This window comes from Palaemon carinicauda, chromosome 36 (assembly GCF_036898095.1).
Source record: "Palaemon carinicauda isolate YSFRI2023 chromosome 36, ASM3689809v2, whole genome shotgun sequence".
NCBI lineage: Eukaryota > Metazoa > Arthropoda > Malacostraca > Decapoda > Palaemonidae > Palaemon > Palaemon carinicauda.
In genome coordinates this window covers 4,988,318-5,001,189 of record NC_090760.1, presented here as the reverse complement: position 1 = coordinate 5,001,189, position 12,872 = coordinate 4,988,318, and the positions used below count along the sequence as shown (strand labels likewise).

Sequence of the window (12,872 nt, the reverse complement as noted above, 5' to 3'; positions counted from 1 at the left end):
TCATGATTTGAATAGAGATTTTAGAATCCCAAGATATTTGATACATAAAATGAACTGAATTCTTATTAATTACCGATCTTTAGAAATATATTTAAACAGATCTTTAAAACACATATATTTAGAGTGCCAAAAAATGTCTTTTCAAATTTATTCATGATTTGAAAAGAGATTTTATAATCCCAAGATATTTGATGCATACAATAAACTGATTCTTTATTAATTTCCGATCTTCGGAACACATATATTTCAACAGATCTTTAAAACACATATATTTAGAGTGACAGAAAATGTCTTTTCAAATTTATTCATGATTTGAAAAGAGATTTTATAATCCCAAGATATTTGATACATAAAATGAACTGAATTCTTATTAATTACTGATCTTTAGAAATATATTCAAACAGATCTTTAAAACACATATATTTAGAGTGCTGAAGAATGTGTTTTCAAATCGATTCATGATTTAGACAGAGATTCTATAATCGCAAGACATTTGATACATAAAATGAACTGAATTCTTATTAATTACTGATCTTCAGAAATATATTCAAACAGATCTTTAAAACACATATATTTAGATTGCCAAAGAATGAATTTTCAAATCGATTCAAGATTTGTATAGATTTTATAATCCCAAGGTATTTGATACAAACTATGAACTGATTTGCTACCGATATTTAGAATATATATTTAAACAGATCTTTAAAACACATATATATTTAGAGTGTATTTAGAATGTATTTTCAAATCGATTCATGATTTAGACAGATTTTATAATCCCAAGATATTTGATACATACAATGAACTGAATTCTTATTAATTACTGATCTTTATAAATATATTTAAACAGATCTTTAAAACACATATATTTAGAGTGCCAAAGAATGTATTTTCAAATCAATACATGGTTTGAACAGATTTTATAATCTCAAAATATTTCATACATACAATGAACTGAATTTTTATTGATTACCGATCTTTGGAACACATATATTTAAACAGATCTTTAAAACACATATATCTAGAGTGCCAAAGAACGTATTTACCACCAATATCTTGTCACCAGAGAGAGACCTTTTAGAAATCTCGGGTTAACAAAACAGAGTTTAAGACATGTGGTTTATATGCTATTGAACAAGATCTGTTTTTTGAAACCTTGGGAAAATTTAGAATTTTATCCCATGAATAAAAAACATTACTAAAAGCATGATTTTATGTTTTTCCATAATCAAAAAAGTATGATGCAATCCTTTTACTAAGATTACACTGTTAAAAAAAAAACAGTACTTTTAATCGGAAATTCTCCGTAAAAATATACTGTTCTCAGCCGTATTTCAGGAAAATACAGGCGACCGTGATTCTACCCTAATTTGTATTATCTTTTACTGGTTGGTGACCGAAGTATCATCCCTTTAAGTCAATGTTTAAAACGTTAAATGCCTTACATTTATTCCCGTATTTATACCGTTTTTTACTGAGAATTTTTAAGTATATGGTTTCAATTTACTTAATGAAAGTTAAAATAGACCCTTAAGTATAAGTCTCTGATAATTGTAATCCAAACTGTATTAATGATAAATGTTTTTAAAGACTCCAAACACGAGAAGAATGTTTCAAAAATTATAAAATCAAACTACAATTTTCCATGTTTTAAAAGTATTTCCTCAGTTTGCCTGAGTGTTATAAAACCCAATACTTATGCTTTGACGTGCTAACAACTCGGCCATCTAATAATTGAATTATTTAGTTCCGAGTTCTAAAGGATCTGTCCCAGGTGAGGCTCGAACTCACAACCTCGGCATGGCTCAGACACTGTCGTATAAGTACCGCGCGCTAACCGATTGCGCCACTGGGACATGACTAGCTCTAATGCTGAAACTCATGTGAATCAAGGGGTCTGGGTAGGAGTATATTTACATAATGTTTACCAGCACACACCCACCTCTCTCTCTCTCTCTCTCTCTCTCTCTCTCTCTCTCTCTCTCTCTCTCTGTCTTAAAGTTTTCACAAAACTCTTTATTTAATATTTTACCATACTGGTATTATTAAATTATTATTATTATAATTGAAAATATAGAATCTCTCTCTCTCTCTCTCTCTCTCTCTCTCTCTCTCTCTCTCTCTCTCTCTCTCTCTCTTCTTACAAAACTCTTTATTCATTATTTTACCATACTGATATTAATAAATTATTATTATTATAATTGAAAATATAGAATCTCTCTCTCTCTCTCTCTCTCTCTCTCTCTCTCTCTCTCTCTCTCTCTTTAGCTTCTTACAAAACTTTTTATTTATTATTTTACCATACTGTTATTATTATAATTGAAAATATCTCTCTCTCTCTCTCTCTCTCTCTCTCTCTCTCTCTCTCTCTCTCTCTCTCTCTCTCTCTCTCTCTCTCTTATAACTTCCTACAAAACTTTATTATTTATTATTTTACCATATTGTTATTATTATAATTATCGTTATAATTGAAAAAATAGAATTTTTTTTCTCTCTCTCTCTCTCTCTCTCTCTCTCTCTCTCTCTCTCTCTCTCTCTCTCTCTCTCTTAACTCCTTACAAAACTTTATCATTTATTATTTTACCATACTGGTATTATTATAATTGAAAATATAGAATATCTCTCTCTCTCTCTCTCTCTCTCTCTCTCTCTCTCTCTCTCTCTCTCTCTCTCTCTCTTTTAACTTCCTACAAAACTTTATTATTTATTATTTTACCATACTGTTATTGTTATAATTATTATTATAATTGAAAAAAGAGAATTGCTCTCTCTCTCTCTCTCTCTCTCTCTCTCTCTCTCTCTCTCTCTCTCTCTCTCTCTCTCTCTCTCTCTTAACTTCTTGCAAAACTTTATTATTTATTTTTTTACCATACTGGTATTATTATAATTGAAAATACAGAATCTCTCTCTCTCTCTCTCTCTCTCTCTCTCTCTCTCTCTCTCTCTCTCTCTCTTTTAATTTCTTACAAGACTTTATTATTTATTATATTACCATACTTTTATTATTACAATTGAAAATATAGAATCTCTCTCTCTCTCTCTCTCTCTCTCTCTCTCTCATCTATTTATATCCTAATGTACGTTTCTCATACAAATCGAATTAAAATGTAATTTGATGATAACATTAATGATGACTATAAGATAGGATTATATCGTCATTTTCAACATATGAACAGTATAAAAATACTAAAATATTTATTTTATATTTCCCAACCTTTTGACCCCCCAAAAATAATCGAAATAAAATGTAATTTTATGATAATATTAATAATTATAAAATTATATTATATCGTTATTTTCAATGCAGGGTTTTATAAAAATACTATAATATGCGAATTAATATTTCCCATTATTACTAAAATAATTTCCATCACTTATAAGCAATAATATTTCAATAGTATAATTGATTGATTGATTTATACTACCGCAAGGGAGTTATGGGGTCCTTTGACTGGCCAGACAGTACTACATTGCATCCTTCTCTCTGGTTACGGTTCACTTTCCCTTTGTCTACACATACGCCGAATAGTCTGGCCTATTCTTTACAGATTTTCCCCTGTCCTCGTACACCTGACAATACAGATCACCAAACAATTCTTCTTCACCCAAGGAGTTAACTACTGCATTGTAATTGTTCAGTGGCCACTTTCCTCTTGGTAAGGGTAGACAAGATTCTTTAGCTATGGTGAGCAGCTCTTCTAGGAGGGCACTCAAAAATCAAACCATTGTTTTCTACTCTTGGGTTGTGCCATAGCCTCTGTACCATGGTCTTCCACTGTCTTGGGTTAGAGTTCTCTTGCTTGAGGGTACACTTGGGCACACTATTCTCTCTAATTTCTCTTCCTCTTGTTTTGTTAAAAGTTTTTCTAGCTTATATAGGAAATATTTGTTTAGGTTTTGTTGCTGTTCTTAAAATATTTTATTTTCCTTGTTTCCTTTCCTCACTGGGCTCTTTTCCCTGTTGGAGCCCCTGGGCTTATAGCATCCTGATTTTCCAACTAGGGTTGTAGCTTAGCAAGTAATAATAATAATAATAATGATAATAATAATAATAATAATAATAATAATAATAATAATGGCAGTTATATGGCACCCTGATATCTAAGGTCATTGACACCTAGCCAGTAGTATAAGCAATCAAATATAAATACAGTATTGCCTTAGTATTGTACATCTGCAGTTTCAAAAGTTGGCCTAAGATGTCATTGACTTTTAACCTTTACAAAAAACAACAAAAACGGGACAGTATCTTGAAGCAGTTCAGTTTCTGTTGCATAGATCAACATGTCCCAGTGGCGCAATCGGTTAGCGCGCGGTACTTATACGACAGTGTCTGAGCCATGCCGAGGTTGTGAGTTCGAGCCTCACCTGGGACAGAACCTTTAGAACCCTATACTATGGGTCGGAATTAGTTTAAATCCCCACCTAGGAATAGGATCTAGGGATCCTTGAAATGGGAAGGTCTTCAAGGATCTGGGAACGAACCTCCAAATCCTATATTAGTTTCAAATCTTATTTGAATAAGTATGAATAAAGAAACTGATGTGTCATTTACTATATGCAATATATTACATAAATTCTTTTATGGGGTTGGTGAGTTGGTGTGTATTGATGTATACATGCGAAAGTGTGACATTATATTCTATCATGAAGGAAACATCATTATGATTATTTATTTCGCCATTGATTGCAATTACTATACTGTAATTGTAACATAGGGAACAACAACAACAACAATAATAATAATAGTGATAATAATAATAAAATTGATAATAATATTGATAATGATAATAGTACTACTACTACTACTACTACTACTACTGATAATAATAATAATAAAAATAATAATAATAATAATAATAATAATAATAATAATAATATTAATAATAATTTTAGTATTATTTTCATTATCAATCTTTGAATTTATGAGAACTTTTAGTAATATACAAACGTAAAAGATACCACAAAATAAGAAATGACTGTGATGTCATAGACATTTGTGTGAACAAGAAAGTGCATACCAGGTAATCCTTCTTTTAGGAACCACAACATAAACAGAAGGATCTCGATCCACTTGAGTTTCTGTTTGGCACTGGAATGTGTCCCAGTGGCGCAATCGGTTAGCGCGCGGTACTTATACGACAGTGTCTGAGCCATGCCGAGGTTGTGAGTTCGAGCCTCACCTGGGACAGAACCTTTAGAACCCCAGACTATGGGTGGGAATCAGTTTAAATCCCCACCTAGGAATAGGATCTAGGAGTCCTTCAATTGAGAATGTCTTCGAGGATCTGGGAACGAACCTTGAAAATCCAGGACCTCTACACAGAGATGTAAAAATCTGGGGTAGGATCTTTACATGAGAATTAGACCCATTTGGATTGATAACTATTTTTAAAAAGGAGATAAGGATATGAAATTTTGAACCTCGCGAGTGGATGAGCCTTTAAAAACCCTGGAATAAGGGTTCAGAGTTGGTCTTAACTATGAAGTGCCCCCTGTGGGACAGAACGGTAGATATACTGTATAGATATTCTACGAGGTATCTAGTTTTATGCGATATGTACAAGAGTTTGTATATATATATATATATATATATATACATATATATATATATATATATATATATATATATATATATATATAAGTATTGTATTGCCTTAGTATCCTACATCTGCCGTTTCAAAAGTTGGCCCAAAATGTGATTGACAATAAATCTTTATAGAAATAACAAAAACAAAAATGTATGTGACAAAAGGGACAGTGTCTTGAATCAGATCAGTTTCTGTTTGGCACTGGAATGTGTCCCAGTGGCGCAATCGGTTAGCGCGCGGTACTTATACGACAGTGTCTGAGCCATGCCGAGGTTGTGAGTTCGAGCCTCACCTGGGACAGAACCTTTAGAACCAAAGACCACGGGTGGGAATTAGTTTAAATCCTCACCTAGGAAAAGGATTTAGGGGTCCTTGAATTGGGAATTGTCTATAAGGACCTGGGAACGAACCTTGGAAATCCAGGACCTCTACACCGAAATGTCAAAATCTGAGGTAGGATTTTTACATTAAATCTAAACCCATTTTGGTCATCATCATCTCCTCGTACGCCTATTAACGTAAATGGACTCGGATAGATTTTGTCAGTCGTGTCTATCTTGAGCTTTTAAATCAATGCCTCTCCACCCAACTTCTCCTACTTCACGCTTTATAGTCCTCAACCCTGTAGGCCTGAGTCTTCCAACTCTTCTAGTGCCTTATGGTACCCACTTGAAAGTTTGGTGAACTACTTTAATCTCTCTTTAGGAGTGCAAAGAGCATGCCCAAACCATCTCTATCTACCCCTCATCGTGATCTCATCCACATATGACACTCGAGTAATCTCTCTTATAGTTTCATTTCTAATCATGCCCTGCCATTTAACTCCCAATATTATTCTGAGGGCTTTGATATCAAATCTACAAAATTGATGTGTCATTTTACACTATATACAATATATAGTGTGTATTGATATATGCATGCGAAAATGTGGCGTGATACTTATCTATAAAGGAAACAGCATTATGAATATTTATTTCTTCACCGATTGAAATTACCATACTTTAATTGTAACACGGGGAACAACAACAACAACAACAACAATAATAATAAAATTGATAAAAATATTGATGATGATAATAGTAATACTACTACTACTACTACTAACAATAATAATAATAATAATAGTAATAATAATAATAATGATAATAATAATAATAATAATAATGATAATAATAATAATAACAACAACAACAACAATAATAATAATAATAATAATAATAATAATAATAATAATAATAATTTCAACATTATTTTCATTACCAATATTTGAGTTTATGAGAACTTTTTGTAACATAGAAACGTAAAAAGATACCACACATTTAGAAAGGACAGTGATGTTTTCATAGACATTTGTGTAAACAAGAACGTGTGTACTAAGTAATTCCTCTCTTAGGAACCACACCACAAGGTCTATGGACCTTAGCACGGCATATACAGAAAGGTATCGATCCACTTTAGTTTTTGTTTGACACTGGAACGTGTCCCAGTGGCGCAATCGGTTAGCGCGCGGTACTTATACGACAGTGTCTGAGCCATGCCGAGGTTGTGAGTTCGAGCCTCACCTGGGACAGAACCTTTAGAACCCCACAATATGGGAGGGAATTAGTTTAAATCCCCACCTAGGATTAGGATCGGATCTAGGAATCCTTGCATTGGGAATTGTCTTCGAGGATCTGGGAACAAACCTTGGAAATCCAGGACCGCTACACAGAGATGTAAAAATCTGGGGTAGGAGCCTTACATGAGAATTAGACCCATTTGGATAGATAACAACTTTTAAAAAGGAGACAGGGATATGAAATTTCGAGCCTGACGAGGGGAAGAACCCTTAAAAACCTTGGAATAAGGGTTCAGAGTTAGTCTTAACTATGAAGTGCCCCCTGAGGGACAAGACTGAAGATATACTGGATTGATATTCTACAAGGTATCTAGTTTTATATACACACACACATATATATATATATATATATATATATATATACACACGAGTATATATATTTCCTGTAACGCTAATCGGTGTTGCCAGACGTATAACTTACTCGATCTTGCCCCATCCCTCAGGTAGGTGAAGTAGTAGTCATACTCAGGTGCGAGGGGGTACCCCGAGAGTAAAGGGGGGAGGGGGTAGGAAGGATTAAATCTGTGGGAATGTGTGCTTTTGTGTGTGTACATAATGATATCAATATTTAGCCATCATTTTAGACGTGTCGCGTACACATGCAATAATAATAATAATAATAATAATAATAATAATAATAATAATGAAAATTTTAAGATTAGTTTCGTTATCAATCTTTGAATTTATGAGAACATTTTGTAATATAGAAAAGTAAAAAGTGACCACACATCAATAAAGGACACTAGTGTTGTCATAGACATTCGTGTAAACAAGAACGTGCACACCAGATAATCCTTCTCTTAGGAATCACAGCACAAATACATACAGAAGGATCTTGGTCCACTTGAGTTTCTGTTTGACACTGGAATGTGTCCCAGTGGCGCAATCGGTTAGCGCGCGGTACTTATACGACAGTGTCTGAGCCATGCCGAGGTTGTGAGTTCGAGCCTCACCTGGGACAGAACCTTTAGAACCCTACACTATGGGTGGGAATTAGTTTAAGCCCCTACCGAGGAATAGGATCTTGGGGTCCTTGAATTGGGAAAGTCTTCAAGGATCTGGGAACGAAACTCCAAATCCTATATTAGTTTCAATATCACCAAATCTTATTTGAATAAGTATGAATAAAGAAACTGATGTGTCATTTACTATATGCAATATATCACATAATTTCTTTTATGGAGTTGGTGAGTTGGTATGTATTGTTGTATACATGCGAAAGTGTGACATTATATTTTCTCATGAAGGAAACAGCATTATGAATATTTATTTCGCCACCGATTGCAATTACCATGCTTTAATTGTAACACGGGGAACAACAACAACAACAACAACAATAATAGTGATAATAATAATATAATTGATGTTGTCATAGACATTTGTGTGGACAAGACGTGTATACTAAATAATCCCTCTCACAGGAACTCAAGGAGTAAGAACCAAAGCATATACAGAAGGATCTCGATCCACTTGAGTTTTTGTTTGACACTGGAACGTGTCCCAGTGGCGCAATCGGTTAGCGCGCGGTACTTATACGACAGTGTCTGAGCCATGCCGAGGTTGTGAGTTCGAGCCTCACCTGGGACAGAACCTTTAGAACCCCAGACTTTGGGTGGGAATTACTTTAAATCCCCACCCAGGAATAGGATCTAGGAGTCCTTGAATTATGAATTGTCTTCGAGGATCTGTGAACGTACCTTTGAAATCCAGGACCCCTACACAGAGATGTAAAAATCTGGGGTAGGATATTTACATAAGAATTAGACCCATTTGGATAGATAACCGTTTTTAAAAAGAGAAAGCGATATAAAATTTCGAACCTGACGAGGGGATGAACCTTTAAAAACCCTGGAATAAGGGTTCAGAGTTAGTCTTAACTATGAAGTGCCCCCTGAGGGACAAGACTGAAGATATACTGGATTGATATTCTACAAGGTATCTAGTTTTATATATATATATATATATATATATATATATATATATATATATATATATATATATATATATATATACACGAGTATATATATTTCCTGGAACGCTAATCGGTGTTGCCAGACGTATAACTTACTCGATCTTGCCCCATCCCTCAGGTAGGTGAAGTAGTAGTCATACCCAGGTGCGAGGGGGTACCCCGAGAGTAAAGGGGGGAGGGGGTAGGAAGGATTAAATCTGTGGGAATGTGTGCTTTTGCATGTATGTGCATAGTGATATCAATATTTAGCCGTCATTTTAGACATGTCGCGTACATGTGTAATAATAATAATAATAATAATAATAATAATAATAATAATAATAATAATGAAAATTTTAAGATTAGTTTCATTATCAATATCTGAATTTATGAGAACATTTTGTAACAGGAATATAAAAAGTGACCACACATCAATAAAGGACAATAATGTTGTCATAGACATTCGTGTAAACAAGAACGTGCATACCAGATAATCCTTCTCCTAGGAATCACAGCACAAGTACATACAGAAGGATCTTGGTCTACTTGAGTTTCTGTTTGACACTGGAATGTGTCCCAGTGGCGCAATCGGTTAGCGCGCGGTACTTATACGACAGTGTCTGAGCCATGCCGAGGTTGTGAGTTCGAGCCTCACCTGGGACAGAACCTTTAGGACCCTACACTATGGGTTGGAATTAGTTTAAATCCCCAGCCGGGAATAGGATCTAGGGGTCCTTGAATTGGGATTGTCTTCGAGGATCTGGGAACGATTCTTGAAATCAAAGCGTAGACAGTGAGATGTCATAATCTGGGGTAGAATTTTACATGAGATTTATACCCATTCTGGTCATCATCATCTCCTCCTATGCCTACAGACGTAAAGGGCCTCTCTATCATGAGATTTTTAAATCAATGCTTCTCCACTCATCATCTCTTACTTCATACTTCATAGTCCTCAACCATGTAGTCCTGGGTCTTCCAACTCTTCTAGCGCCTTGTGGAGCCCAGTTGAAAGTTTGGTGAACTAATCTCTCTTGAGGAGTGCAAAGAGCATGCCCAATCTATCTCCATCTACCCCTCACCATGATCTCCTCCACATAATGCACTCGAGTAATCCTCTTATAGTTTCATTTCTAATCCTGTCTTGCCATTTAACTCCCAATATTCTTCTGAGGGATTTGTTCTCAAATCTACAAATTCTGTTGAATATTGATAGATAACTATTTTCAAAAAGGAAACACGGATATGAAAGTTTGTGTGTGCACAGGACTTGGAATGTAGATGCAGTTGCTCAGCACAACTGCAATGACACCCCGCCAAAAAAAATTAAAACCAGGCTCAATTGGTACCGAAAGAAAGAGTTTTAGTGGTAGAAAAAGTTTATTTTATAACAGTGAGTCTCAGTGAGTATAAGAGACTTGGAGAGATGGGAAGGAAATTTAGAAAAAAAAAATAGTCATAAGTTATAGCAACTTATCTCTGCTTAAGGAGGGGGTAAGAGTGGGGGTGTGGGTGGCTAAGAGGGTATTATAAAAGAGTCTGAACATGAAGGGGGATTTTAAACAGAGTGCAGACTCTGGACACAGCATAAACAGAAGAGTCTCGATCCACTTGAGTTTCTGTTTGACACTGGAATGTGTTCCAGTGGCGCAATCGGTTAGCGCGCAGTACTTATACGACAGTGTCTGAGCCATGCCGAGGTTGTGAGTTCGAGCCTCACCTGGGACAGAACCTTTAAGATTCAAGATGGGAAGGTCAAGTTCGATCCTCAATGAACCTTCAAGAGCTGGGATAGATGTAGTTTCGATCGTTTCAGAACTTTAAAGATGTAAGGCACGATATGGAAGGTAGAACCTTTAAAATCTAAGACAGAAAAAAAGATAATATTGTTTTGAAGCTTTTGAAACTAAAGAGATTTGGAATTCCAACCTTAACTGTGACAAAACCTTTAAAACTCCTGTGACAAAGAGTTCTGGAATTCCAACCTTAACTGTGACAAAGCCTTTAAAATTCCTGTGACAAAGAGTTCTGGAATTCGAGTTTTAGCAGTGACAAAACCTTTAAAACTCCTGTGACAAAGAGTTCTGGAATTCCAACCTTAACTGTGACAAAACCTTTAAAACTCCTGTGGCAAAGAGTTCTGGAATTCAAACCTTAGCTATAACAAAAACTTTAAAATTCCTGTGACAAAGAGTTCTGGAATTCGAGTTTTAGCAGTGACAAAACCTTCAAAACTCCTGTGACAAAGAGTTCTGGAATTCCAACCTTAACTGTGATAAAACCTGTAAAATTCCTGTGGCAAAGAGTTTTGGAATTCAAACCTTAACTATAACAAAACCTTTAAAATTCCTGTGGCTAAGAGTTCTGGAATTCGAACTTTAGCAGTGACAAAGCCTTCAAAACTCCTAAGACAAAGAGTTCTGGAATTCGAACCTTAACTGTGGCAAACCCTTTAAAACTCCTGTGACAAAGAGTTCTGGAATTTGGACCTTGAAAGGAACAAAACCTTTAAAATTCGAAGAAGTAAATGTGTTAGATATTCCCGTGGAAAAGAAGTGAAGAATTCCAATAAATATTTGGAAGTCGAGGCTCTGTTTGGACAGAACCATCAATGTCTTAGACTTAAGACTAGGAATTTGAGCCTAATCTGGCTTCAGAACCATTAGCATTAGAGGCAGATGTGGGGTTTCATGTTTCAATTCAAAACAATTTGAATTATCCAGCAGTGGGTGTTTTGAATTTTATGAATAGATGAAATCGATAAGCATTAACATTCTGCATGTTTAAAGGTCGCTCATGAATGGCAGAGGCAAGGCATAGTAACATTGCCCTATCAAGCAGGACAATGCCCCAGAGACTGACCATATATACATATGATTAGCGTCCAAGTCCCCTCTTCACCCAAGCTAGGGCTAGGGAGGGCTAGGCAATGACTGCTGATAACTTAGTAGATAGACCTATAGGCTCCCTCAACACCCGAATCCTTAGCTTACAAGGATGGTAAGGTTGTAGACACTCAAGGAACTAACGAGTTTGTTGCCCTAGAGACTGACCATATATACATATGATTAGCGTCCAAGCTCCCCTCTTCACCTAAGCTATGGCCAGGGAGGCCCAGGCAATGGCAGCGGATGACTCAGTAGATAGACCTACAGGCTCCCTCAACACCCGAATCCTTAGCTTACAGGGATGGTAAGGTTGCAGATACTCAAGGAACTAACGAGTTTGAGCAGGAATCAAACCCCTGTCAGACGATCACCAGGCATAGACGTTACCAATCAGGTCCCAACAACACCTATGTACTATATAATATACATGCAGTACATCAACATCTAGATTCGTATATTTCGTAATAATTTTCGTCACTTCATTATATTTTCAATCAAGACAAATGAACATTTGCTAAGAAAAACTAAAGAATAAAATCCGTAAACCATAGATAGAATGTTTAAAATCATACATCAGTTTCAATATGGGCACCAAACCTTAATTGCATACGGATGGATACTATGGTAACAACTATTTGCATTGATAAGATAAGAGTATTTATAGTCAATTCTTTTTAGTGAGGTAGATTTGCACCGACTTGCAGGAATGCCCTTTTAGCTTGGAAAAGTTTCCTGCTCACTGATTGGTTGGACAAGATATTTCTAACCAATCAGATAGCAGGAAACCTTTCCGAGCTAAAAGGGCACCGCTGCGAGTCGGTGCA

General features: G+C 35.4%; 9 non-coding genes across 9 annotated transcripts; 8 read left to right on the top strand and 1 right to left on the bottom strand.

Annotated features, from left to right (window-relative positions):
- Positions 1-1,766: 1,766 nt before the first annotated feature.
- TRNAI-UAU (transfer RNA isoleucine (anticodon UAU)) lies at positions 1,767-1,856 on the bottom strand. Its single transcript is given in 2 exon segments — positions 1,767-1,802; positions 1,819-1,856. It is a non-coding gene; the product is annotated as a tRNA-Ile (tRNA).
- Positions 1,857-4,286: 2,430 nt separating this feature from the next.
- On the top strand, positions 4,287-4,376 carry TRNAI-UAU (transfer RNA isoleucine (anticodon UAU)). Its single transcript is given in 2 exon segments — positions 4,287-4,324; positions 4,341-4,376. It is a non-coding gene; the product is annotated as a tRNA-Ile (tRNA).
- Positions 4,377-5,101: 725 nt separating this feature from the next.
- Positions 5,102-5,191, top strand: TRNAI-UAU (transfer RNA isoleucine (anticodon UAU)). The gene is given in 2 exon segments: positions 5,102-5,139; positions 5,156-5,191. It is a non-coding gene; the product is annotated as a tRNA-Ile (tRNA).
- Positions 5,192-5,801: 610 nt separating this feature from the next.
- TRNAI-UAU (transfer RNA isoleucine (anticodon UAU)) lies at positions 5,802-5,891 on the top strand. Its single transcript is given in 2 exon segments — positions 5,802-5,839; positions 5,856-5,891. It is a non-coding gene; the product is annotated as a tRNA-Ile (tRNA).
- A 1,180-nt stretch (positions 5,892-7,071) lies between these two features.
- Positions 7,072-7,161, top strand: TRNAI-UAU (transfer RNA isoleucine (anticodon UAU)). Its single transcript is given in 2 exon segments — positions 7,072-7,109; positions 7,126-7,161. It is a non-coding gene; the product is annotated as a tRNA-Ile (tRNA).
- Positions 7,162-8,080: 919 nt separating this feature from the next.
- On the top strand, positions 8,081-8,170 carry TRNAI-UAU (transfer RNA isoleucine (anticodon UAU)). Its single transcript is given in 2 exon segments — positions 8,081-8,118; positions 8,135-8,170. It is a non-coding gene; the product is annotated as a tRNA-Ile (tRNA).
- Positions 8,171-8,706: 536 nt separating this feature from the next.
- On the top strand, positions 8,707-8,796 carry TRNAI-UAU (transfer RNA isoleucine (anticodon UAU)). Its single transcript is given in 2 exon segments — positions 8,707-8,744; positions 8,761-8,796. It is a non-coding gene; the product is annotated as a tRNA-Ile (tRNA).
- Positions 8,797-9,733: 937 nt separating this feature from the next.
- Positions 9,734-9,823, top strand: TRNAI-UAU (transfer RNA isoleucine (anticodon UAU)). Its single transcript is given in 2 exon segments — positions 9,734-9,771; positions 9,788-9,823. It is a non-coding gene; the product is annotated as a tRNA-Ile (tRNA).
- Positions 9,824-10,798: 975 nt separating this feature from the next.
- TRNAI-UAU (transfer RNA isoleucine (anticodon UAU)) lies at positions 10,799-10,888 on the top strand. The gene is given in 2 exon segments: positions 10,799-10,836; positions 10,853-10,888. It is a non-coding gene; the product is annotated as a tRNA-Ile (tRNA).
- Positions 10,889-12,872: the final 1,984 nt, after the last annotated feature.